The sequence below is a fragment of the Pygocentrus nattereri genome, chromosome 13 (genome assembly GCF_015220715.1).
Source record: "Pygocentrus nattereri isolate fPygNat1 chromosome 13, fPygNat1.pri, whole genome shotgun sequence".
Taxonomy (NCBI): Eukaryota; Metazoa; Chordata; class Actinopteri; order Characiformes; family Serrasalmidae; genus Pygocentrus; species Pygocentrus nattereri.
In genome coordinates, this window is record NC_051223.1 from 19,788,718 (window position 1) to 19,812,969 (window position 24,252).

General features: G+C 38.7%; 1 protein-coding gene across 1 annotated transcript in view; it reads left to right on the forward strand.

Moving 5' to 3' along the window:
- The window catches only part of LOC108426449 (urotensin-2 receptor), a 54,781-nt gene extending 52,192 nt beyond the window's left edge, over positions 1-2,589 (forward strand). Inside the window, exon 3 of the mRNA XM_017695916.1 lies at positions 945-2,589. The gene's annotated coding sequence lies outside the window, so the exon portion shown is untranslated. The remainder of the gene's footprint in view (positions 1-944) is intronic.
- Positions 2,590-24,252: the final 21,663 nt, after the last annotated feature.

Genomic DNA, 24,252 nt, shown 5'->3' on the forward strand with positions numbered 1-24,252 from the left:
TTATAACTTGCAGAAGTGGTGTCAAGCTGTCATGTAAGCTCAAATGATTGTCACTCCATTATTTAGTACACATACTTTATATACCCTGTATCAGCCTCCTGGCAGGAGCATATGTTCAATCTTGTCATATTTGTTGTAGCACAGTGAGTTCATCCATCACCATGTGTCATCACCTCTAAGGGCAGTAGTACAAGTATGCTGATCAACGGCACACATGTGGTGTTGATATCACCAGAGAGTCAGGGGAACAGAATGTACATAACAGCCCATGGCACTAGCTAGTGGTGATTTTTGTCTGCTAATACTTTTCTTCTACTTCCCCGTTTTTTGTTTTTTTTTCCGGTAATTGAGTTAGCTTTGTCTGAAGGAAAAATATCCACAGACCTCCACCAAAATCCACAGACAGATCAATGAATGCAGTGAATGGAAGCACCATAAATGTAAACTCATTTGGTTTGAGTCTTTGTCAGCATGCCTGAAGTAAATTGTTGTCTGTGGTAGTTTGCCTGAAATGACAGTATTCCTGATGTGGTCATAGATTGGGAAGAAGCAGACTGTTTTATTGCACAAAATGCTGTCTGTAACAGGATATGTATAATGCAGATTATACCTCCATAAAAAGAAGAATAGCCCAGAGTGCATAAACCAACTGATTTTTTATGGTATCATGCCCTGTAGGCATTGCATTCTATTAACTGGGCACTACCGTAATAGGCAATACTGCAAAAGGCAAGACAGATAAAGCCTTGGCCACTGTGCATGACTTAATCAATTCCACACTGAGGTAAGAGTCTGCTCCACACACGCTGAGCTCACTCTAAAACCTGACCATATGGGAGAGTGGTCTCGGTCAGAACGACCAGACAGTCCAAGAACAGGTTCTATTTGCCAAGTCTACAGCACAGGGTATTAACCGAAAACTGTTGCTTTTGCTGCTATTGCAGGGTTCGAAGACTGGCTGCAACAGGAAGGCCAAGGCAGGCCAAGATGACTGGCATCTTCTTCCTCAGGAGGAAGGACAGAGGAAGAGGAGGAGAATAGCCCAGATGAAGAACAGAAGTTAATGCAGGAAAATTTCTCCCACCTTCAGATCATCACATCTTCAGATCTTCAGATTCTACCCAACTTAGCAGTTAGTCGTGTGAATGGCACCCAACAGTGAATACGTCAGTTTCCCTCAGCTCAAATTCAGGACTTAATTAGTAGAGTACAATCTCAAGTGCAAAGCATGAGTGGCTTAATAGTTCCCTTTTCTTTCATTCTGTCCATCAAACTCTGGACTCTAAGATGATTAAGTTTGATAAAACGGCTGTGGCAATTTTAATAATTTCAATCTTCATCCTTTCAAGGATGTTTTCAGAAAATATCTGAGATAAATGTGGTGTTAGATTGGATAATTACGAGGAAAGAAACATAAGTATCCTGATATTAATGCGGATTCCAGTTGTGCAAGGCCGCATTTGTGTTTAGCAGGCAGGAGAATCACAGAAGCATCATTTAATTTCATTCTATTTGTCTATCATCTCTGCCTTATTCAACAAAATCATGAAACGTTTTCTGTTTAACTGCAGGAGACAATTACTGAACCTGGGTTCATTTTCAAAGCTTTGAATACTATTACACAGACATCAAATTGCTGCAGACTGCAGATGAGAGCAACACTGTGTCTTCTTCACTTTGCTGACCCCCGAAGGCCTGAGGCTGACAGCAGCTGAGTGCGCCGCTGATGTCTGAACTGACCCCGCATCAGTATTCTATCCACATTTCATCTTGAACCCTTCAGAGAGAGACCATGATGAAGACTGCTCACTTTCTTAAAACGTTTGCCAGCGTGGGTCCAAGCAAAACATTACCACAAACATCAGTGGGGTGACCAACAGCCAACTGTGACTTGTGTGTCTGCTTATATTATAATTAACACAACTCTTTTACGCATTTAGATGAATATATGTATTAAAATCTTGACAAGGTTTCTTGTTTTTTGAGAGATGTGATGTGCTCTGTTGTAATTTTCATGAAGAGAGCATGAATTCTTTGATTTGTGTCAATTCAAAAAAAGAAAAAACAGTCAATGTCTGTGGATTTGTTTGTAAATATTGTGGTATTTCGTTGTTATCATTAACACACATTGTTTTGCACTAAAGCAAGCAACCTCTATCGATGTCCTACAAAATGTTACAAAATAAAAAGTTCTAAGTTGCTCATTTTCCCACAGCTCATTATGCTCTTCAACTTCAAGCAGTGATTGAAGAATTTTACTTCCTCTTGTGTGTAAATCAGAAATCAGACAGAGTGTTCTATAAAACAAAAGGTGCTTCTTTTCAAGACTGATTTCATTTCCTCACCGGAGCACCGTCAGACTCCAAATGACTTTAACAGGCCACATACTGGTCTGCTTTTTAACATGTTAATTCATTTCTAATGAAAACATATTCATGGTAGACACATATTTTGGATTGGGGTCCAGAGCGCAAACTGAATAAGCCTGCTTTTCCTATTAGGTTTACGTGAATCGGACGGGCAGTGCTGACACTGTAAATACATCTTTTTCAATAAAACTTTACATTTTGCGCAGGCTACACATGCACACCTTACCTTGTCTTGTTTTGAGTCTTTGCATACACTGATCAGCTACAACCACCTCTACACTCATTCATTTTATCAGCTCCACTTCCCATATAGCTGCACTTTGTTCTACAATTATAGACTGTAATCCTCAGATCTGTTTCACTGCATACTTTGTTATCCCCCTTTCTCCCTGTTCTTCAAAGTCAACACCCCCACAGCACTGCAGTGATGGTGGCATGTTAGTGTGTGTTGTGTTGGTACAAGTGGATCAGACTCCAGTGCTGCTGGAGTTTCTAAACACTCTGTCCACTCACTCTCCACTCTATCAGACATTCCAACATTCCATTTTGTAGATGTAAAGTCAGAGATAGTAGCTCATCTGTTGTGCTGTCACAGTTCATGTTATTCATCCTCTGGATGGATGTTTTTGGTTGGTGGACTATTCCCAGTCCAGTAGTGACACTGAGGTGTTTAAAAACCCCAGCAGCACTGCTGTCTCTGATCCACTCAAACTAGCACAACACACACTTACATAGTAGTTCCTCACTTTTCCCATTTTCCCCTTCCTTGGGCAAGTGGATTGTCCTATATCTAACCTCCTCATCAATATATTCTGAAACATATTCATACGTAATGGTCATTCTGACAGAAAATTAGCTTCTTAAAATCTCAGGCTTATTACATACTAAGGCTTATTATTCAGTAACTATAGGGACTTGTATGAGTACTGAAACTGGTATGAGACCCAGTAGTGTTGCTAAGATTTTACAACATTCTTATTTCACTACTGTACTGAGAATGGTCCACCAACCATATGATATCTGACCAGCAATTCAAATGGGTTACAGTTAGTAATCATGAAACTACAAAGTGTACCTATCTGGTTGATGTCCCTGACTAAACACTGAGTGCAGATGTAGTCCCTGACTAAACTACCAATGAGTGTAGATGTATTTAAATAAATACCTATGGTGGATGAAGAACACAAATCATGTACTTGGGTTAAAGTAGAGATACCCACAGTAAAATATTACTCCAGTAAAAGTAGAAGTTCCTCTCTTTACATATTTCTATATTGTGGTCTATTTACAAAACTTTAGGTTAGTTCTATCATTTATGTTGGAATAGACTCTCCCAAACTTTACTCTGCGGTGCTGACGTTGAACTGTGTGCTTACACTGGGTCGGTATGACCAACAAGTCAAAACAAGCTCAAAACTAAATGCGCACTGTACCCTGATTGGTGTTCTTGCTTTGCACTTCTTTCATTTCGACATGTTAGGTTTTTATACACACATAAGCCAAAAGGAACAACAGACTTCTCATAATGTAGTGGAGTAAAAAGTCAGATATTTGACTTTGAAATGTAGTGGAGTGAAAGTAAAAAGTCACCCAAAATGGGAATATTTTAGTACAGTACAGATACATGAAAAACTACTTAAGAACAGTAACTAATTACATTTACTTAGTTACTGCCCACCACTGATAAATACTACTACAGGAATTCTACTACCATTACTACATTTTGAGGGGGATTCAAAGGGGTTGCAGGGTTGAGCTCCACATGTTTGAGTTTGCACCATAAATTACAAGCCACTTCACTTGTCTGCTCAGCCTACAAATAGATTCACTCAATTTCACACTAGACTAGACTAGACGACCAAGATGGTCCTAATATCTCTCAAATTCAGTCAGGGAACGGTTGGTAAGGTTACAGATTTGACATCACACTTTCTACTGCCTGCAGCAGTGCACAGCTGAGATTCTACTGCACACTAAAGTTCATCTGATTAGTAGCCCAAAATTCATTGCCGGTATGAAAGCTGTGCTATGCAATGCAATTAAGTAAAAAATCACAAAGCAAGTTAATTAAAAGCACAAGAACTGATTTGTTGAAACGTGGACTTCTAAATGTAGTTTTTCTAAATGAGTGGTTGTCCTCTGAGTCTGAGTAGTCTCAGAGAGCCAATAAGTTCAGCATCAGTTTGTTTATGTGTGACAAAGTGATGAAAAATATTGCATGTATTAAGAGATTTGAAGTTTGATTGTAATTACACTACCAAATCATAGCCATCAAAGGACAGTAATTTATCAGAAGTTGTGCTTTGAATGGTGCTACTTCCTTCTCACTGAGGCTGATGAATAAGCTATGCTTCATGGATGGAAGCATGTGGTGCGTATTAGCATCTCCTCCCGCTGGGCTTCTGTGCCGCTAAGGGTGGGTAGATGATTAGAAAGGGGCATCGTGGGCTCAGCATCATGAATCTAATTGTTCACGCTGGGGAATTCACAGCCTTCTCTATGATGCTCAGCTGAAAACTGAACATGCTAAGTTGCTGTTGAGCAGTGAAGTCTTCAATTAGAATAAGATGTTTGGTTCAGGTTTTAGATATTCACTGGCCACTGGATTAAATTCTAATTCTAATTAGTCAGCTGCACAGTTTTCAAGATTTCTGAGTAATTTGAATGAAAACCGATGCTAGTTTTTTTTAGTAAATGTAATAATTCTAAGTAATTGCGTCCAGTAAAAGCAATAGGAAATGAAATGTGGACAATTTGGGCCATTGTTCCCCAATACATTTCATTTTAGCCACTTCAACGCAGGAATAATAAATGTAGATTATAATTCTGTCAAGCTCAAAGAGCTCATTCAAGGCTCTATAATAACACTTGCCATACAGAAGTATGAGCAGAAATTACATTTAAAAAAGAGTTGGGTGATGTGGAAAAATTTTCATAATATCTTTAATGTGCCCATCAAATGGGTGCTCACAGTTTTGTGGAAATAATGATTGTTCATTCCTAGTGCCTGTCAGAGTGAAGAGTAGAGTGACTTTTCTTTAGCTCATAACTTAAGTTCATTTCACTGTTCAGATTATTTTACATCCTGTTATTGTCAGATATTGAACACATAGGCTGCTTCAAAGAAGAATTTGGCTATTTCACTCACTTCTTCATGACGGCTAAAAATAATATGGGTTTTCCACCCTTTATAGTGACGGGCTGCTAAACAAATAACAAACTGTGTCCCATACTGTTTTATTATTGCTTTCTATATTGAATTAGCTTTATTTTTTTACCACTACAATAATGAGCCAAGAGCCATAGTGATGTAGCAATAATTATTTCAGATCCAGCTAAATCAGACCACTCACCATAGCAAGGATGTCATTTTACAGCCCCATGTGAAGGACGACTTCGTCCTATAAAAAGCATGAGCTCATCAAAAAATCTGTTTGGAATTAAGGCTGGCATAAGGGACAGTTCATCTTTTGGTTACCACATCATCATATGCTATGCCTGACTTTCTAATCCTGGCTTTCATTTTTCATCATCTTGCTTTCCCGTTTTCAAATTGTCAGCCTTTATGATTGGAATTGAAATGAAGGTCTCTAAATGTTCTGCAAACCTGTCATCACCTGGGGAGATGGTCCAGAAAATCCTTCAAGAAGATGTTCAAATGGCAGCTTCCAAGTGACTCTGACTCAAATGTGTGTCTTGAATTTGCATATGATATTTGGGGTATAGCATTATTATGGGCTTGAAAGAGACTTTAATAATATATATTCAGTTCTGCCTAATTAAGCTCATAATGTATTCATCCACAAATTTCAAACAAGCTCCCGGAATTCATGTGCATGAAGCTCCTTCAGAGGTCTGGATATATTTATCTTTCTTCGCTTCAAAAGAAATTAAATGTATTGAATGACTCTTTGTTGCTTTGTTGAATCACAGTCCCAGCAGGTTAGAAGTGATTGTAATAATCGTTATCATAAAATATCTCCCTCTTTAGAAACACTGAATTGATTTCCTGTGAGATTTCCACAAAATCAAGAAAACAATGACATTGAAAATGATAGTGTTCTGATGGCTTTGCTTTGGAGAGGACTCCTAGCATGCTCTTTGCCATAAAAACAGTATGTGAAATGTTATGTGCAAAACAAAGAGCTTCTTGTAAACTAATGCATGCCTAGAGGTTTTGCAGACAGCAGCTTCATTTCCTAAAACTCTTGCATTGTAATTTCTCCCACTGGAGAGACACCAAGCCTTAATAGACTTCCTCTTCCATTAACAGGAGTCTAAATTTTGCCCAGCACTGCAAATGAATTGCTTGGCCAGTTGTCCACTTCCAGCTGAGGATTTGGCCTGTGATGCACTTCAGGTTTCACCCCCCTAAATCAATCCTGACCAGCAGAATTTCTTCCAGGCTTGGCCACAGGATTACCAAGCACTTGTGGTAATGACTGTAAATGAGAGGAGCAGACAATCACAGCTTGTTAAAGCTGACGCAAAATCAATAAACGTTAACAAGTTAATTGATCATTGTTTTTCAGTCTGATTCCACTTGAAGATATCCGTCACCTCATATTTTATCACACCAAGCTTAAGCTACCATCGACATACAAACCATTTAGCTACTGCAAATGTGTGCGGGTGAGAATGTATGCATGTAAATACTGTCCTGCCATGAAGCACACTCTCCATGACAAGGGCCCAACCTCCGTAATAACCCTACCTTAATAAGTGAATCATGGGAACAGCTTAACCCTTAAAATCGCAGGATTATTACATACTAAGGTTAATAATTCAGTAACTACAGAGACTTCAATACAAATTGGTTAAGCTGTTATTAGGTTATAGAAATGTGTAATAAAACTTTGGGCCCACTGGCAGGCTATGACCATGTAAGGGCTTAATCGACATGACAGTTGTGCTAATGTTGAGAGAGAGAGAGAGAATCATTTAAATAAAATGTGATTGGGTGACCTCAACAAAAGATGTTTCAGGGAGGTTAATGAAGGCTAAATATTGCTGTCACACACTTTTTCCTATTTCTCACACTTTTGCTTTGTACTGCACTAATTGAAACACTGGTCAGTTGAGCAGTCTTGTGACTGATGCAGCATGTATATATTGAAACAAAACCTTGTATCTCCATTTTTGTCATTTTTCAGGTTTTGGAATAGTTTGAAAATGTCTGTTGCCCTTTACAGTCTGTACAATTTTTATGTTAAATGGACCAAAAGAAATGGCCCAAAATTGCTTGAAAAGACATCTGGTTCCATTGACATACATAAAATTTTTTTCTTCTCCTGTAAATGTATTATTTTGGAGATATGTTTTGTTCCGACAGCGATATAGTTTGGAAGCATCTGCACTCGTTATATTTCTTCACTCATTTATTCAGGTATTTACATTAATTTGTCACCCATTTGTAAGTTATTAATGTATTACTTTATTTCCATGGTTTATCTGTCCAGTTTTGTGTTGCCAGAACCTCAGAATCCAATCAACACTGTAGATATTTGTGTGTATGTGTTGTATTTTGATGGTCATGCAGCTTTGGCATTATCATATGTAGTGTCATAAATCAGATTGTTATTAGATGGTATAAGAGCTCCCCAGCTCTTTGTGAATGCACACCACAGCATTCATTGGATTTTGATTTGAGCAGTGTCTAGAAGACTGCTTCAGTTATTGCACAGCAACATTTAAGGTAACCGATGATGAGTTAGTGCCGGCTGTTTTGTTTAAGTCTGTTAAGTCTGATTACCTTGTGAAATGTATAATCTCATTGCATTCATTAGGGTTTTAAATGAAGCGGAAACGAAAGACGCTCAGTGACTTGGGCTACTATACTTGAAGACCAGTCCACTGACAAGTCTGCTCATAGATAAGCTATTCATGCCACTTTACATACAAAATGCATCAGCTCCTTTAATCCCAGTGCTCTAGGAATACTGATAGCCACTGGACTGCTGCATGTTCTGCTTGTAAAACAACTGTTAATATTTATAATTTTACCCTTTGAGCAAATGTTTACTTTATTTGTACCTTGTGGAGTTAAACTATACCTGAACTGACAGACTTGAAATGAGTAATGACGAGATCATTTATTTTCTGAAATGGGTGTATTATTGTTTTTCAGGGAAGAAAATGCATCTTTAATGTTTGACACATTTATATAATTTGTTGAAATCTAAACAGAACTCATTACGGAATGTAAATTGTTAATGCATTTCATTATGTAATGAACTATGCAATTAACTATGTAATTATACATAAACAGTATAAGAAAATGATGAGGATGTAAATCTTTTGCTCAATGTTTCCTTATAGCATAAAATGGCACTTGCTATACAAAAAGCTATCAATTTTCTTTCCTGGTTTCAGAGTGATTTGGGGATACTGAGGTGATCTATCTTATGCTCTTTGTAATTTGAAATAGCTGAGCAGAGCCATGTGATTATATTTCTATGATCCAAAGGTGAATATTTACATTCAAAGGGTAACATTTGAAACTGCTGAAATGTTTTTAATATTTCATTCCAGTGTCATTGAGCAACAAAACAAAGCAAGAATATTCCCCTCACAGTACAAAAGACTGAGAGATGTGCTGTGTGCTTCCTAAAAGGTGAACTCTTCAGAGACCCCTAATCCCCCTAGTTAGTGATGAGTGCAAGAGAATGAGTCCATCTGCGCCTGCACATGAGATGGAACACAATGTGCCCAGTCTTGAATGAGTGCAGCTTTATAACAAATTATAGCAGTGAACAATTCCCAGTGCTCTGCAAGGTGTGCCATAGGTGGATTCTCCAATAACATGACATTCCTCGTCCACTCATTATGCAGAGGAGCAAGGGCAAGGCATTTGTACATAAAGAATGGGGTAGATTATACACTATGCTGAGCAATTCTGCATCCAAGAGAATTCAGCAGGTGCTGTTTACATCTGCGTGTGATGGGTTCAACAAGCAATTTCTGATCTTTTTAAGCTGTCATGCTAGAGAAACAGCACCTGCATTTTTAGAAAGGAATTGTGTTATTTTAGAAAAGAATATCTTTGCTTGAATTCTTTACAAGACATTTCTAGTAACTCAACAAATCAATTCATGCAAGAATTCTCGTTTTAGATTGAAGGAGAAAAAAAAAACAGCAATATGAAACAGCAAGCAAACAAGCAAAGTTTATTTACAACAGATGTTGTCACAAAGCAGCTTTACAGAACAATCAGTATTACAGAAAGAAAAAGAAAAGAAAAATCCGGGTCCAAGCCCCCATGAGCAAGCCAGTGGTGCAGTGGCAAGGAAAAATTCCCTAAAAGAGGAAGAAACCTTCAGAGGAACCAAGACTCAGAAGGGGAACCCATCCTCCTCTGGTCAACACTGGATAGCAAACATTGTTAGTATAAACTTTTATAGTACAAAGTGGGGAAAAAAGCAGTGGTTAATTTGATTAGTTTATGATTGTGCAGCGGCAGCAGCAGCATCTGAGGGTGAGGATGCACAGCGTTATACGGCAAGAAGCTCAGTGGTGGTCAAGCCGGTCCAGAAGGCTGGCAAGCAATGGTACCCGATCAAGGCAGAAGAGGCAACAGCATCTGACGCACACGATGAGCAGTTATTCAACTCAGCAAAGAAAGGAAGGAAAAACACACAGAGTTAGTTCTGGAATGAGTGACTGATCTCAGATTACAGTGTTAACAGAGCAGCAGAGACTCCGGCAGGTCTAGATCTGACAGGGAAAACTAATTACTATACAAGTAAGTTTTTAGCCTAGACTTAAAAACTGAGGGTGAGCCCTAAACATTAACAGGAAGATTTTTCCAAAGCTGGGGGTCTTTGTATGAGAAAGCTCTCCCCCCAATGTAACTTTATTAATTCTAGGTACCAGTAGTAAGCCAGCACCTGATCTAAGTAGGCATGATGGTTCATAGTAGGAGAGAAGTTCACTCAGGTACTGAGGGGTGAGTCTGTTTAGAGCTTTATAGGTCAGTAATAGAATTTTATAATCAATGCGAAATTTAACTGGTAACCAGTGCAGGGTTGATAAAACTGGGCTAATATTGGCAAACGTTTTGGTTCTTATGAGGACTGTGGCTGCAACATTCTGGACTAGCTATACTTTTGAGGCTTTTGTTGGGATATCCAGACAGCAGGGCATTACAGTAATCTAGCCTTGAAGTAATAAATGCATGAACTAGCTTTTCTGCATCCTGCAGAGATGATGCGTTTCTTAATTTAGCAATATTGTGGAGATGCAGGAAGGTCATATTAGTTATAGTGTCTAGTCATATTAGTTATATGTGCGTTGAAGGACAGATCAGCCTCTATCATGACACCATGATTTTTAACAGATGCGCTTGATGCAACTGAGAAATTGTTAAGTTTAAGTGTTAAGTTAGACAGCTTGTTTCAAGCTGCTTTTGGACCTGTGTTTTACCCAAGTTAAGAAAGAGAAAGTTACTTGACATCGAGTCTTTTATGTCTTTTACACAGTCCTCAATCTTGCTAAGTTTAATTTTATCATCCGGTTTGCTTGATATATATGTATATATATATATATATATAAAACTGAGTGTCATCAGCATAGCAGTGGGAATTTATGCTGTGTTTACTGATAATGGTGCCCAATGGTAGCATATATATTGGGAATAATATAAGTCCTAAAACAGAGCCTTGTGGAACACCATACTTTACTTTTGCAAGGACATATGATTCACCCTTTACATTAACGAACAAAAGAGCTATTCCTGTTACCTCTACAAGGTTTTGTAGTCTACCTAGTAAGATAGCATGGTCAATTGTGTCAAATGCTGCACTAAGATCAAGGAGGACTAGCAAAGACACATTTCCTTTGTCAGAGAATAATACAAGATCATTTACAATTTTTACTAGTGCTGTTTCTGTACTGTGATGTGGCCTAAAACCAGACTGAATTTTTTCATGTAGATGATTCCTATACAAATAAGCTTAATTGTTTTCCTACAACTTTTTCCAAGAGCTTAGATATAAAGGGAAGATTCGAGATAGGTGTATAGTTTGATAGCTTGCAGGGATCGAGATTAGCTTTCTTAATCAGCAGTCTAATTACTGCAAGTTTAAAAGTTTTTGGGATAAAGGCTAAGAGAGGAGTTTATTATTGACAGAATAGGCTTGGTTATTTCTGGCAAAATTTACCTGTAGGAGCCAGATCCAAAATACAAGTAGATGACTGTGCGGAAGAAACAATTTTAACTAGTTAATTTTCTTGAAGTAAGGTACATGATTCCAGCCTATCTGCAGTGATTATTATATTCTCAGGATCTAGACTGGCATTATAAGGCAGCAGATTTATAGAGTTTAACTGAATTTTCTGCCTTTTTTTTTCGATTTTATCACTAGAGAAATTCATAAAATCATTGTTGCTATAGGCTAATGGCATCTGGGGTTCAGTGACTTTTTTGTTCTCTGTTATTTTAGAAGTTGTGCTATTTTTTTCTATGAGAGAGGAGAGATAGGCTGAGCGTGCTGCAGTAAGAGCTCTTCTATAGTCTATAAGGCTCTCCTTCCAGGCGCACTGGAACACTTCTAATTTAGTCAAACGCCAGTTTCGCTCTAGTTGTCTGGCAGTCTGTTTTAAAGCTCGAGTATGATCGTTATACCAAGGGGCGAGTTTTTTCTGCTGTACTATTTTACTTTTTAATGGAGCCACATTATCTAGAGTAAATTGAAAAGTATCCCCTAAGAACTTGGTCATAGTATCTAACTCAGTAGGATTAGATGGACAGCTGACAGAAGCTGATAACCGTGGAAGGTACCTGATAAAGCTGCCAGATGTGGAGGAAGTTATATTCCTCTTAATATGATAACATGGCAATGAACGCACATTACCACTAAACTGAATTTCGTATGAAATTAAGTAATGATCCAAGACTGCTCTGCTCTGGGGGAGAATGGCTAAGTTATCTATGTCTACACCAAAGGTCAGTATTAAGTCTAGAGTGTGGTTGTGGTAGTGTGTGGGCCCTTTTCTAATTTAGTTGAAACCTATCGAGTTTATAATAGATATAAGTGCCTTACTTAGTGTGTCTTGAGGATTGGCAAAGTGGATATTCAAATCTCTGACAATTATTATTTTAATTGAAAACGTTATTATGCTTGATAGAAACTCAGAGAATTCCTGTAAGAGCCTAGAATACGGCCCGGGCAGCCTGTAAATTGTAATTAATAAAAATGAATTTTTATTTGTTCCGTGATCAAGTATATTAAGTAAAAGAACTTCAAAAAAAGAAAATGTATAGCCTACCTTCTGGCTCACGCCTAAAGCTTTAGTATGGATGGTTGCTATACCTCCATCCTGGCTGCTTATACCTATACCTCCATCCTGGCCACTCCCCTCCTGTAGGTGGGAAGAGGTCCGGACATGATATCCTGGCAATCGTCCTCTTCCAGGCGGTGTCCAGTAGCATCTGGTAGTGCTCCTTCAGGACCACACTGCATTGGTCTGAGAGTCAGAGTTGGTCCTGATGTGGATAACCATGGTCCCGAAGGCATTGCGTCTGAGGGGAGATGCTAGGCTTTGTCTAAAATACGAGCACCTGGAAAACAAGAGACAGTGGCATGGCTGTTTATACCTCTTACTTTATCATGGCGGACAATAGGATAACATAAACCGAATCCTGTGTAGAGACGTAGGTGAAAGCGAGGGCGGTGAACTGAGGGCGGCAAATCTGTTGCAGGAGGTGAAGATCGGCTGGGGTGGCGGTGAAGGTCTGGAAGGCCCTCTGCGGCGCTGGCATTTCTAGGGACCAGGTGGGGCTGGCATAGGAATGGCGGTGTATGAAGAGATGAGGCTAGTGCAACCACTGAGGGGGAAACTTCCCAGACTTCCCGGCTTCGAGCTGTGACTTCTGCCGAAGGAGATCATCCTGCTTCTTCAGGTGGGCGGTGATCTGCCAGTCCAGCCGGGCCAACTCTGAGCTCAGGGCCTGGAGAGCTCATTCTTGGGCGGACTCCATGTTACGTGGGCTGAGGAAATATCTGTGTAAGAGATAGAGAAAGAGAGAGGGAGAAAACAAAATAAGAGGGAAATGGCATGAGACGTGAGGGGATTAGTGGTCTGGTAACTGTTAATTATTCAATTGAAGGTTGAACGCTGCTCAATCTGAAGCTCTAAGCTTTGCTGCTCTCTGTTGTTTGGAGTGACGAGCCTCAGTTTTCTCCCACATTCTATTCTATGCAATTACCAATGGTACCAATTTAGGGTCACAATTAAATGGACTGAAAAAGAGAATGTTCAGGCAATATCCCTTTCATTTGTGATCTTATATTAATCAGCTTGATAAATAATGAAAGCCAGCTGACAAAATTACCATGAAACAAACTCACAGACACACATTTTGTGCCACTTTACTGAATAGATAAACCCCAAGCTTATTGTACTCAGTGACTACTTAGAATCCATTGCTGAGTTATTTTCAAGTTAAAGAAGCGTAATAAAAGTTTGGATCCATCAGATTCTGGACATTTAATGTTTAAATGAGAATGAGCACCACAGAAAACAGAGGAGAATAACCTCCCAAAGAAATAGCATATTTGCACTCATTTCTGGGCAGCCATAAAAGGGCATTTTTTGCTCTTTAATTTCAGGTCATGCTAACTTATAAACGGATTTTGGAATTGATTCCAAAAGGAACATGCTTTTAATGAAGGAAAGTTCAGAAAGTTTCTTTCAGCATGTAATGACAGCTTAAAAATAGACCATTTTCAAAAAATTGGTGTTTATAGTTCTTATTTCAAGAGCTGATTCATTTTCAGCATGGTGAAAGGCTGAATAAACGGGAAAATGTAACTTTCATCCGGCAAAGTGAGCTTAGCTCTTTGCTAAAAGCTGACGGCGAACACCAAGCTCGAGTTGAGCGCCCAGAGCAATCAGGAACCTGAAATAAGGGCTGAACAATCATTCTGTGATCTCTCTAAAAATACATGTGCCAGAGTACATTCAAGAGAGTAACCAGTTATAATTTCATATTGATCGCCTATTTTTTGGTTCAAAAGTGTGGTGTAGAGCAATCGCTGCAGGCACAGTTTATACCTTCTCTTTTCTCTTTTTTGCATACACTAGCTGCATTATGTACAACAACGATTTCCATATTAGAACTGACATTTTGTCTCGCAGTAGGAATACATTTTCAATGAACTATTGAATTTACTCATTCATCTTATTTTGTAGTTACTACATTAATTACTTTTTGTTACTATAATGAGCTGCTGTCACAGTCAAAAGGCATAACCCTTTTATGTGTGTGGCTTAGTCCATTGTGATCATTTCAAGAAACATAATAGGAAAGTAGTTAGACCCAGTGACACACATTATTAGACATTTTCAATCAGTCTTGACAACTGTACAAAGTTCCTACATGTTTATCTGTAGCCAAGTGAATGAAAGTCTTTGAAAGACTGTCACTAATTTATCTTACATCTGCTCCTCCCCCACTTTTACAATTCACAGTTTTATAAGTTGAGGATGTGGCCAGTATGAGCTTCTATGTCTGAAAACAACTCAGCACTACCAATGCACATGCCAGCCTCGCCTTCACTTCTGTCATGCTCATCCACACACCTTGTCCACACACTTTGTCTATGTGTGTCTGATTTCTTGACATACCAATATTCCAAAACGTTGATATAAACATCTCATTCCAAATCCATGGCCATTATTATAGGGATGACGACCCCTATTTCCCAAAGTGTTGCCACAAAGTTGGAAGCATATAATTGTCTAAAATATTTCTCTGAAAAACTGCTCCAGGCCAACAGAGCAAATCCCCCCTCTAAACATTACTGTTGGCATGGTGCATTCTGGTAAGTAATGTTCTCCTTGTATCAGCCAAATGCAGATTCTTCCATCAGACTGACAAACAGTGTGATTCATCACTCCAGAGAACATATTTTCACTTCAGAGTCCAGTGTCAGCGTGCTTTACACCACTTCAGCTAACTCTTGCCATTGCATACAGTCATTTAAGGCTTGTGTGCAGCTGCTCGGCCATGGAGCCCCACTTAATGAAGCTCCCAACGCACAGTTCTTGCGCTGATGTTTCCAAAGGCAATTTGGAACACTGTACTGAGTGAAGCAACAGAGAATATGTGCTTCAGCATTCTGTGACTTTGCTCTGTGAATTTATGTGATCTACTGCTGCATGGCTGAACTGTTCTTGCTCCTAGATGCTTAATAAAATAGCTCTTACAGTTCACAGGAACGGAGCTAGCAGATCAGAAATTGCACTGATTTGTGGCAAAGGTAGACCCCAAGACAGTGACTTTTAGCTAGTGTTTGTCTGCAGAGACTGTAAAGCTTTTGCTTAATTTTATACAACTGTTAGCAATTGGTGTGGTAGAAGCACCTGAACTCAATAATTAAGAGTGGTGTCTGCATTCATTTGGCCAGAGAGTGTACTGTCTGTTTATCTCTTTATGTCCTTGTTGCTTAAATCTAAAAGAAATAGAAACAGCAAAGCTGATATCTATGTACTGTATGATTTTATTTCTAAGCATTCCCAAATTTTAATATTATACACCTTTTTTTTGCTGGCAGCAGCCTACCATAGCTGCTGTTTCGAGCCACTGTTAAAAGGAGCATGTGCAGGCGTCACCTGGGACAAACAGTAGGAGTTTGGTGTAGCAGTGGTGGCCATTTGAAGGAAGATTTGTCACAATTGTCGACTGGATTACCATGTGCTTGGAATAGGAATAGCAGTTCACCTATCCAAATTACAACCACTGTCTCTTTAAGAGGGCTGCTTGACAACTGTCAAACATTGTCACAGCCTCATTTGTATTCATACTCTGCCTCCATGTTCATCTATGTTGGTGCTAGCTAGTAATTAAGCTAGCACATACCACAGCACCAAGCAATCCCATTCCATTTATCTCTCCATCACTGCTGAACTGTGCTTGCTCTTGGTCTAAGTTTATGCTGCTGTACTGCTATACCATTATTGTATTTCAAGCCTGGGCTTTTCATTTGTTGTGTTGTGCTTAATGTCTTTTGTGCTGTATTTATTTGCTTTTGACTTTGTTGTGGAAAAAGTTTGTAACTGTTTGCCATAATTGTGGCTTGGAGTGTGGTTCATGGTAAGTGGTTTTACATTTCTAGTGTTTTCTTTTCTTTTCTTTTCTTTGTATTTTTTTTGTGTGTGTGTGTCCATTTGCCAAAGTGCTTTGTGGTACTGTGTGTCTGATGATCCCTGACCTCATCAGAGAATATGTAATAAAAATAACTGCCACTCAATAATGTACAGCTTGCCAACCAATCCTCATTAATTAGCTGTTCTACTTCTAGTTCTAATTCTACTGCACAAACTTGGTTGCTGTAGACAAAAAGGAAAGATGCTGGCAAGTTTTAATGGAGTGCATCTTTTGAAGGAGTTCTAAATGGATGGGTATGTTTTGCTGGTGAGATCAAATATTAAAAATCATTCTCCACACAGATAATGTGCTTTTAAGCTTAGCAAAACACCACAGAATTTAGGAGGCTAGAGTGTTGCAATCAGTATTATACATTAAAACATATGGGTCTTGAAAATGCTAAAGAAGCTCTTTGAAGTAAAGGTTGAAATAACACAGCAGTGGGTGCTTTGGGTTTGAACTTAAGCTGTGTCTGATTTGGTTGGAAATTCTAACCTTGCAATATAAGCATGTAAAGTAGAATAAAACCTAAATGTGTTGACTGCTATTTTTAAAATGATCGCTTTGTTAAGAGGTCCTTTGAGGACCTTAATACTTAAGAAAATTTGTTTAACACAAAATAGATATCATTTTTGCAATGGAATGGGATTAATTTAACCCTACAGCTCATTTTATAGCAGGTAAAAGATGCTGAACACAATGACTGACATGGTGGATTTAGAAGGGTCTGACACAAAGACACCCACCTCCCTATGTAAGCGTAATCCTTCATTTAATAATTGTTTTAATATGACAGAAATGTTCATTTGCCACCATTCACAAAATTTAAGACTAGGCTTGCCTTGTCTTGGGTTTAAATAGCCTCAAACAAGTAATTCTCAGCAACTAACAAGTGCTAAGAATTTCTTCAGTTGTTTTAGCAAAGCTTCCCAGGTGGCACCTCATGAAGCTGGCTGAGTGAATGCCAAGAGTGTATAATGCTGCATCAAAGCAACGGGGCTACTTTGAAGAACACAAAATAAAAGACCATTTTAATTTGCGATCACATAAATGTGTTATTTTATTAATACCTTCATTATTCATAAATGTGAAGAATAAGGAAAACCCTATTATGAGTAGAATGTAGAATTTAAGGTTCTACATTTGACTGGCAGTATGTGTAACTATGCTTACATCTCTCTGATCTCTGTTTATACAGCAGCTGCATAAGGCTATATGCTTTTTCAACTATGATGGGCTTCATCTCCAACAGTGATCAATCAACCTCCAGTAGTAAAGTGGTCAGTCTTATGTCATGTAATGTTGCCAACAGCCAGTAGCTTAACACACTCAGAACGGTAAAAAACGAAAGTGATCTTCAGTAAACAGCCACTTGCCTGCCTTACACTAGAAACAAAGGTGAGCTGTGAAGATGGATGAGTCATTCAAGTTCCCTGCAACACCCTGAAGTAGGATTGTAACATTTCCAGAGTTGTCACTAAAGCTCAGCAGATGGTTATTATCTCCATCACTGTCTGCTCTCCATCTGTTCAACCTTCTCTAAGGCCGGGATGCAGCATGTTGATTGCTCTGCTAAGAAGGTCATTGATTTCAAGCTCCCCACCATCAAGGCCTTGTAATTGTCCAGAATAAGGAGCAAAACGGACTCCAAAATCATCTTGGCAGTCACTTCTTCACCGCTGTCACAGAATGTGGTAATTTCAGTGGTAAGAGAGCATGAGTGAGTGTCTAGTGGGTTGTATTTTCTATTAACCTGGATGTTTGCATCGCATGTGGTCCTATGATCATGGTTGTCATAAGAAACCTGGCTGGGAGGGCTATGGATACTGCTAAGGGAAATTAATTAGAAAAAAGGAGAAACCACATACATGAAACAATAGTAGAAAAAAAGCAATAACTAAACACAAGTGAACAAAAGAAGGCTAAGCAAAGCTAGGCTAGGATAACAAAAGAAGACATCTATAAAGCAACTAAAAACAGTACATAGGAAAAGGCAACAGAAGACAAAGCACGTGTTTTTGCTAATGCTAATATCAATGCCAGTGTACAGACAAACGTCCATGATAACAATAATGCAAAGGAAGATGCTAAAGGACAAACAAATCAGGTACATTTTTTTTGTATAGCGCTTTTTACAACAGATGTTGTCACAAAGCAACTTCACAGAATTCCAGTAAAGACAAAGTTTTAAAATGAAATGTAAACCCCCCAGGTGGCAAGGTAAAACCTCAGAGCTGAGGAAGAAACCTTGGGAGGGACCAAGGCTCACAAGGGGGGACCCATCCTCCTCTGGTCAAACTACCTACAAATTATTGAAAAAAAACAAACAAACAAAAATAAAACAGAAACTATAATCTAACAAAGAAAGTATAAAACAAAACAAGACCAAAGAGACAGTGCAAGGCTTTGCAATGAAAGTCTATGAAAGAGGGGTCAAACAAGTCCATTAATAAGAGGGACACTCAGTCACAGGTGTCTATATTCAAGACAGGTGGAACAATGAGTATGGTCTGCTGGGGACAGATCTGTGACAGTGGTCTTTATTTCTAGAAAACTAACAGTTGATGATGTTGTGCGTGTGTGAATATAAAGCTATTCTTTGTAGCTTTAGCTGCCATTATAATCACCCATTTAATCAGCCTACAGGATCTTGCTTTTTTAAAGTGACTTTATTTTCTTTCACCTACCGTTTATGCTTTCCCAGTGTAGACAGCATGTCAATGAAGTAGTACCACTCAAAGACTTTCAAGACTGAGAAATTATCTAACACAGAAGTGCTCATGAGAAGAGTAAATATGGCGAGTGTCAAATGTCAAAAACCTTTTTTTTTCTCAATGAGAGGTTACGTCTACCTGAAAAGCCACAGAGATGTGTATTTGGACAGGACTAAAATTTAGCTTTATTGAAAAACAGTAGGTGATTTTCAAGCAGCCTGTAATTTTCTCAGGAAGGACAGAGGAATACATAGACATGGTTGATCCAGACGGAAATAAAATCACAAAGATGCTCCTGTCAAAGACGCAAGTAACCCAGCACCTCATGTAAATTTAATGGCATAAAACGTCCTCTGTGTGTGGCCAAAACAGCTCTGATCCACCTAGGCTTGGACTCTATGAGACCTCTGAAGGTGCCTTGTTGTATCTGGCACCAAGATGTTAACAGCAGATCCTTTAAGTCCTGGAAGCTGTGAGGTGGAACTGCCACAGATTGGACTTGTTATTTCAGGACATCCCACAAATGTCCTATTGGAATAAGATCTGGGGAATGTAGAAGCCGGGGCAACACCTTGAACATTTCATCATGCTCCTCAAACCCAAAAAATGTGTGCAGCAGGATTGATTATCCTTCTGAAAGAGGCCACAACCATCAGATAACTGCATTCAAAGGGATGTCCCTGATCTGCAGAAATACTCTGGTAGGTGCCACGGCATATCAGAGATACTCCTACCCAGCCGTCTGTCCATATTAATTTGGCTCTCGTCAAAGTCACTCAGGACTTTCCACCTGCCAATTTCTCCTCATTCTGACATGCCAACAACTGACTCTTTGCTTACCATCTAATATCAATATTGCATGTTGACTGTCAAAAGTCTAGTATGCTTGTCACGTTGGGCAATAAACCATTTCTGATTTTGGTTCTGAGTGAGGGTTATATAGGCTTCTGTAAGAGCAAAACATTGTAATTTTGACTTTTTCAAAGCAGTATAAATTGCAGTACAAGGTCCTGCAGAATGCAGAAACAGGATTGATCCAAAACCTGAGATGAGAGTTCAATATTCAGTGGCTTGAATAAAGGAATGTTTTTCACTTCTTCTTTTCTCTATAGCTTAGAGATTATTGACTCTTTACATGTAGAGGTAAAATACACACACACACACACAATGTGTTCAATACTAACATTTCTATGGCTTTATGTGCGCAAATGTTTTTCACAAATTCATGACAATTTTTGACAGTTTATTACAATTTATGATGCTTATCCAAACTTAATTTATACCTTAGAATATTCAGTTTAACATTCTGTCTCATTAAAGACACCTGATTCAAACAGTAGTGTAGTCAGAATTGAATTTTAGAGGGGGATATGGCTGGAGGTTAAGAACTACCAGCTAGTGCACTGCTTTGTAAATATATCATTAACAAAGAGGGGGAAAAAAAGCAATATGCAATTGCTGATCTCAAATTTAACAACCTAGTTTCTATAATAAATGACAGCATACCATTGTGGATAAGGGCTAAATAACCACAGGCCTACATTATTCAGAAATAGGTGTAGACATCTGGGGCAGAAGCCTGTGATTTTCTTGTCTTTTGGACAGAACTGAATTTTGTTTTGTTTGTACGTACAGGCACAATTTTCCTTGATACAACTGCAATTTGTGTTGTGACAGCTAATCCTACCTACCTGACCTGTGAGGATTGTAAACTATTTGTAATTGCCATACACTCAGACCTTACACCTGGTACTCCCACTACAATCCTCCCTCTTTTAAAACTGCTTGCTTCATTGAACCAGTTTAAAAATAAGTAGATCTATACAGAACAGAATAAGGTATAAAAAAACAATATTTTTATTGAATAGAATAGTTTGTATATAATCTTGAAGAAAAGTGAATATTAATATTAACGATAAGATGAAAGTACCCCTAATTTTAAATTTAAAAAGAAAAAAAAAGAAAAAGGGTAGTTGTGGGCTGGAGGTTAGGGAACTGGCCCTGTGAGGTTGCCGGTTCGATTCCCAGTGCCTCAGTCCATGACTGAGGTGTCCTTGAGCAAGACACCTAACCCCCAACTGCTCCCCGGGCGCCATGGATAGGGCTGCCCACCGCTCCAGGCAAGTGTGCTCACTGCCCCCTAGTGTGTGTGTGTATTCACTAGTGTGTATGTGGTGTTTCACTTCATGTATGGGTTAAATGCGGAGGTGGAATTTCCCCGTTTGTGGGATCAAAAAAGTATCACTTAATTTTGTAGCTTTAATGATGGGATTGGATGTTACAAAGGAAGACAATGGAACATGGACTTCACAGTCCTTATTCATAGTAATGGGTCTCTGTCTCCCCATAGCCTTTAATCTGTGTCAGATTATAGTAAAGGACCACCAGCAACTGTTTTGAGTAGTCTGTTCCACACACTCTCTCAGTGACGAATGTCTCTGATCCCCCACTATGATGAAAAGGATTTGCAGCCAAACTGCTTAAGACAATATTAAAAGAAAGGCACAGTGACCATAAATAGAGAAATCCTGAAATAATTTGAGAGAGGCTAAGATGGTTGATTTATTCTCTTGAATAGCAGGAGGGCTGTCAATGGATGGCCTGCCTGTAGAGAGGGCGAGGAAAAGAACCATCAGTACCAGCGTGTGAGGTGACTCAGAGTTGCTTTAATGATACACATGGACCAAATCAGCAGAAGTGGGCCAGGGGTGAAAGCACGGGTAGACAGATGAGAAGAACACATTTTGTCACAGGGCTAAAAAGCTGGACAGTGTGTAGAGCAGAAAATGAAAGTGACATTCTAGATCAATTCCTCTGAATACAGATCAGATGTGGCTAGAAGAAAGCATTGGTTAACTCTTAACCTTTTCCAGCCCAGTGATGAGAAATGGCATCATGGTTTTCAATATAGATTTTTTGTCACATGTCAACATGCTTTTCAATATTGATTTTAAGTCGATTAAAGTTTTAAGTTGATTTTAAAATATTTTGAATTTGCGGTAATATTTCACGTCACTTCATGTCACATCATGTCACGTCACATCACGTCACGTCACGTCACTGTTTATATTTTACACTATTTATACCCACAGACCTTAATCTGTATGTGCCTTATAGCACTTTAGTGTTAATTTAGTGTTTAGTGTTTTTTTAGTGTCTATTTAAATTCACTTTTCCTGTTTACCATCTATTTAATGTTATTGCTACACCAAGGGGTCTAAGAGTAATGCAATTTCAATACACTGTATGTCCTGTACTTATTGTAGTATTGACAATAAAGCTGACTTGATGACGTCTGCATGATGTTAATATCCACTGATTCCATATGACTTCATGAAGAATAAGCAATTGTCATTCTCTCTCATGGCTGCATCAGCTTCGCTGCATAGAATTCTTTGCTGCAGTGATTACTTAGATGAACCTTTATTTTCTTCAAAAACATGATGTATGGGTTAGAATATTCTTTATTAACATCATACAAGAAGACCAAAAGTGTCCAGATTCAGTAATTAGTGAAGTCAGCTACTTTAAGGTACACTTTAAGGTATTAATAAATATTTGGGGACTGAAGACAAAAACTGATTTAGTTTTGAAAGCAGAATGTTTTGCCATTTTTCTGTTAACATTTCAGTTGTGCCATGTACTGGGTCCTCACTGTCATGAGCTTAATAAGACACATATTTTCAATTAGAAACAGACAGACCAGGCTGGTCTTGGGTGTCCGTAAAGAAGACGCTTCTAGAAGGCAGGTAGGGTTATTGACAAATCCAGCCCTATACAGACAGACTTTGCCTTTTGAGCTTTATGCTGGTAACAATCTGGATGGCCTATTTCCAGAGAACACAACGTCCATTATTTCCATAAATGATTTGAGAGGTTGATCACTTATCACTGTACATGTTTCTGAGCCCAGAGAAGTCTGCAGCATTTCTGGACATTGTTGACATATGACTTCCACTTTGCCCTTACAGTCTTAACTTGGATGGTATTTATTGACAACGTTTTGTCAGCCTTGAGCCTTAAGCCTATGTGGTGCTATCCATGTCAGAAACATGGTCTTTTTTAATGCTATGCCATCTGAGGGGTCATGGGCACTCAGTTGCGGTTTTTGTCCTTGCCCTTTATGTACAGAGATTTCTCTGGATTCTCTGAATCTTCTGATGATGTCATACAGTGGAGAGGGTGAAATACCTGAAATCCTTGCATTCCCTGGCTAAGGAGTATCATTTCTCTACTGTTTCTATACGATTTTTTGCTAATACACTTTTGGTGAAATGGCAAGCCTTAACCTTTCTCATACATAAAGAATCTCTTATTTAAAATGAGGATGTTCATTTTATACCCAAACATGATTATATCGCTTGTGATGTTATTTAAACATTTCAAAACATTTCAAGAAATATTGCAGGCATCAATTTCAGAATGAATCTATGTTTACAAAACCTGTCTTGTCTTTGTACTGTTTTTCTTCAACTACAGGTCAAATCACAGCTTTCTGTTTTGAATTTGCATTTTACTTACCGTCCTAACTCTTTTGGAGTTAGATTTGTATTTGCCCAATCAGATGCTAATATAGAATCTAATACAGATATCACTTAGAGTTGAGAAAGCCTAATGGAGAGCAGGGACCAACAGACCAACAGAGGTTCTCAATCTCAAACTCCTAGGGGCCCACTGGCCTGCATAGTGTCAACTATTCCCTTCCCATACATGCAGCATCCAGCTCAAAAATGGGCCTGATAATTAGCTGATGAGCTGGATGGGGAGTGTTGGGGAAGATAATAGTTCAAACTGTGCAGGACAGGAGGTCCAGACCTGAGAGCTGAGAACCTTTAATCTAGATGATTGTCCAGACATTGGTCTGAATTGAAATTTGAAACATTTAAAATTGAAGTAGGAAGCGCTAAACCCAGATAATATGCAAAAACAAACAAATAAATAAATGCACTCTTGCTGTCTGCATTAAAATGGATTATGATTTGAGCAGCAACAACAGAGAAAATACAAAAGAGAAATTATA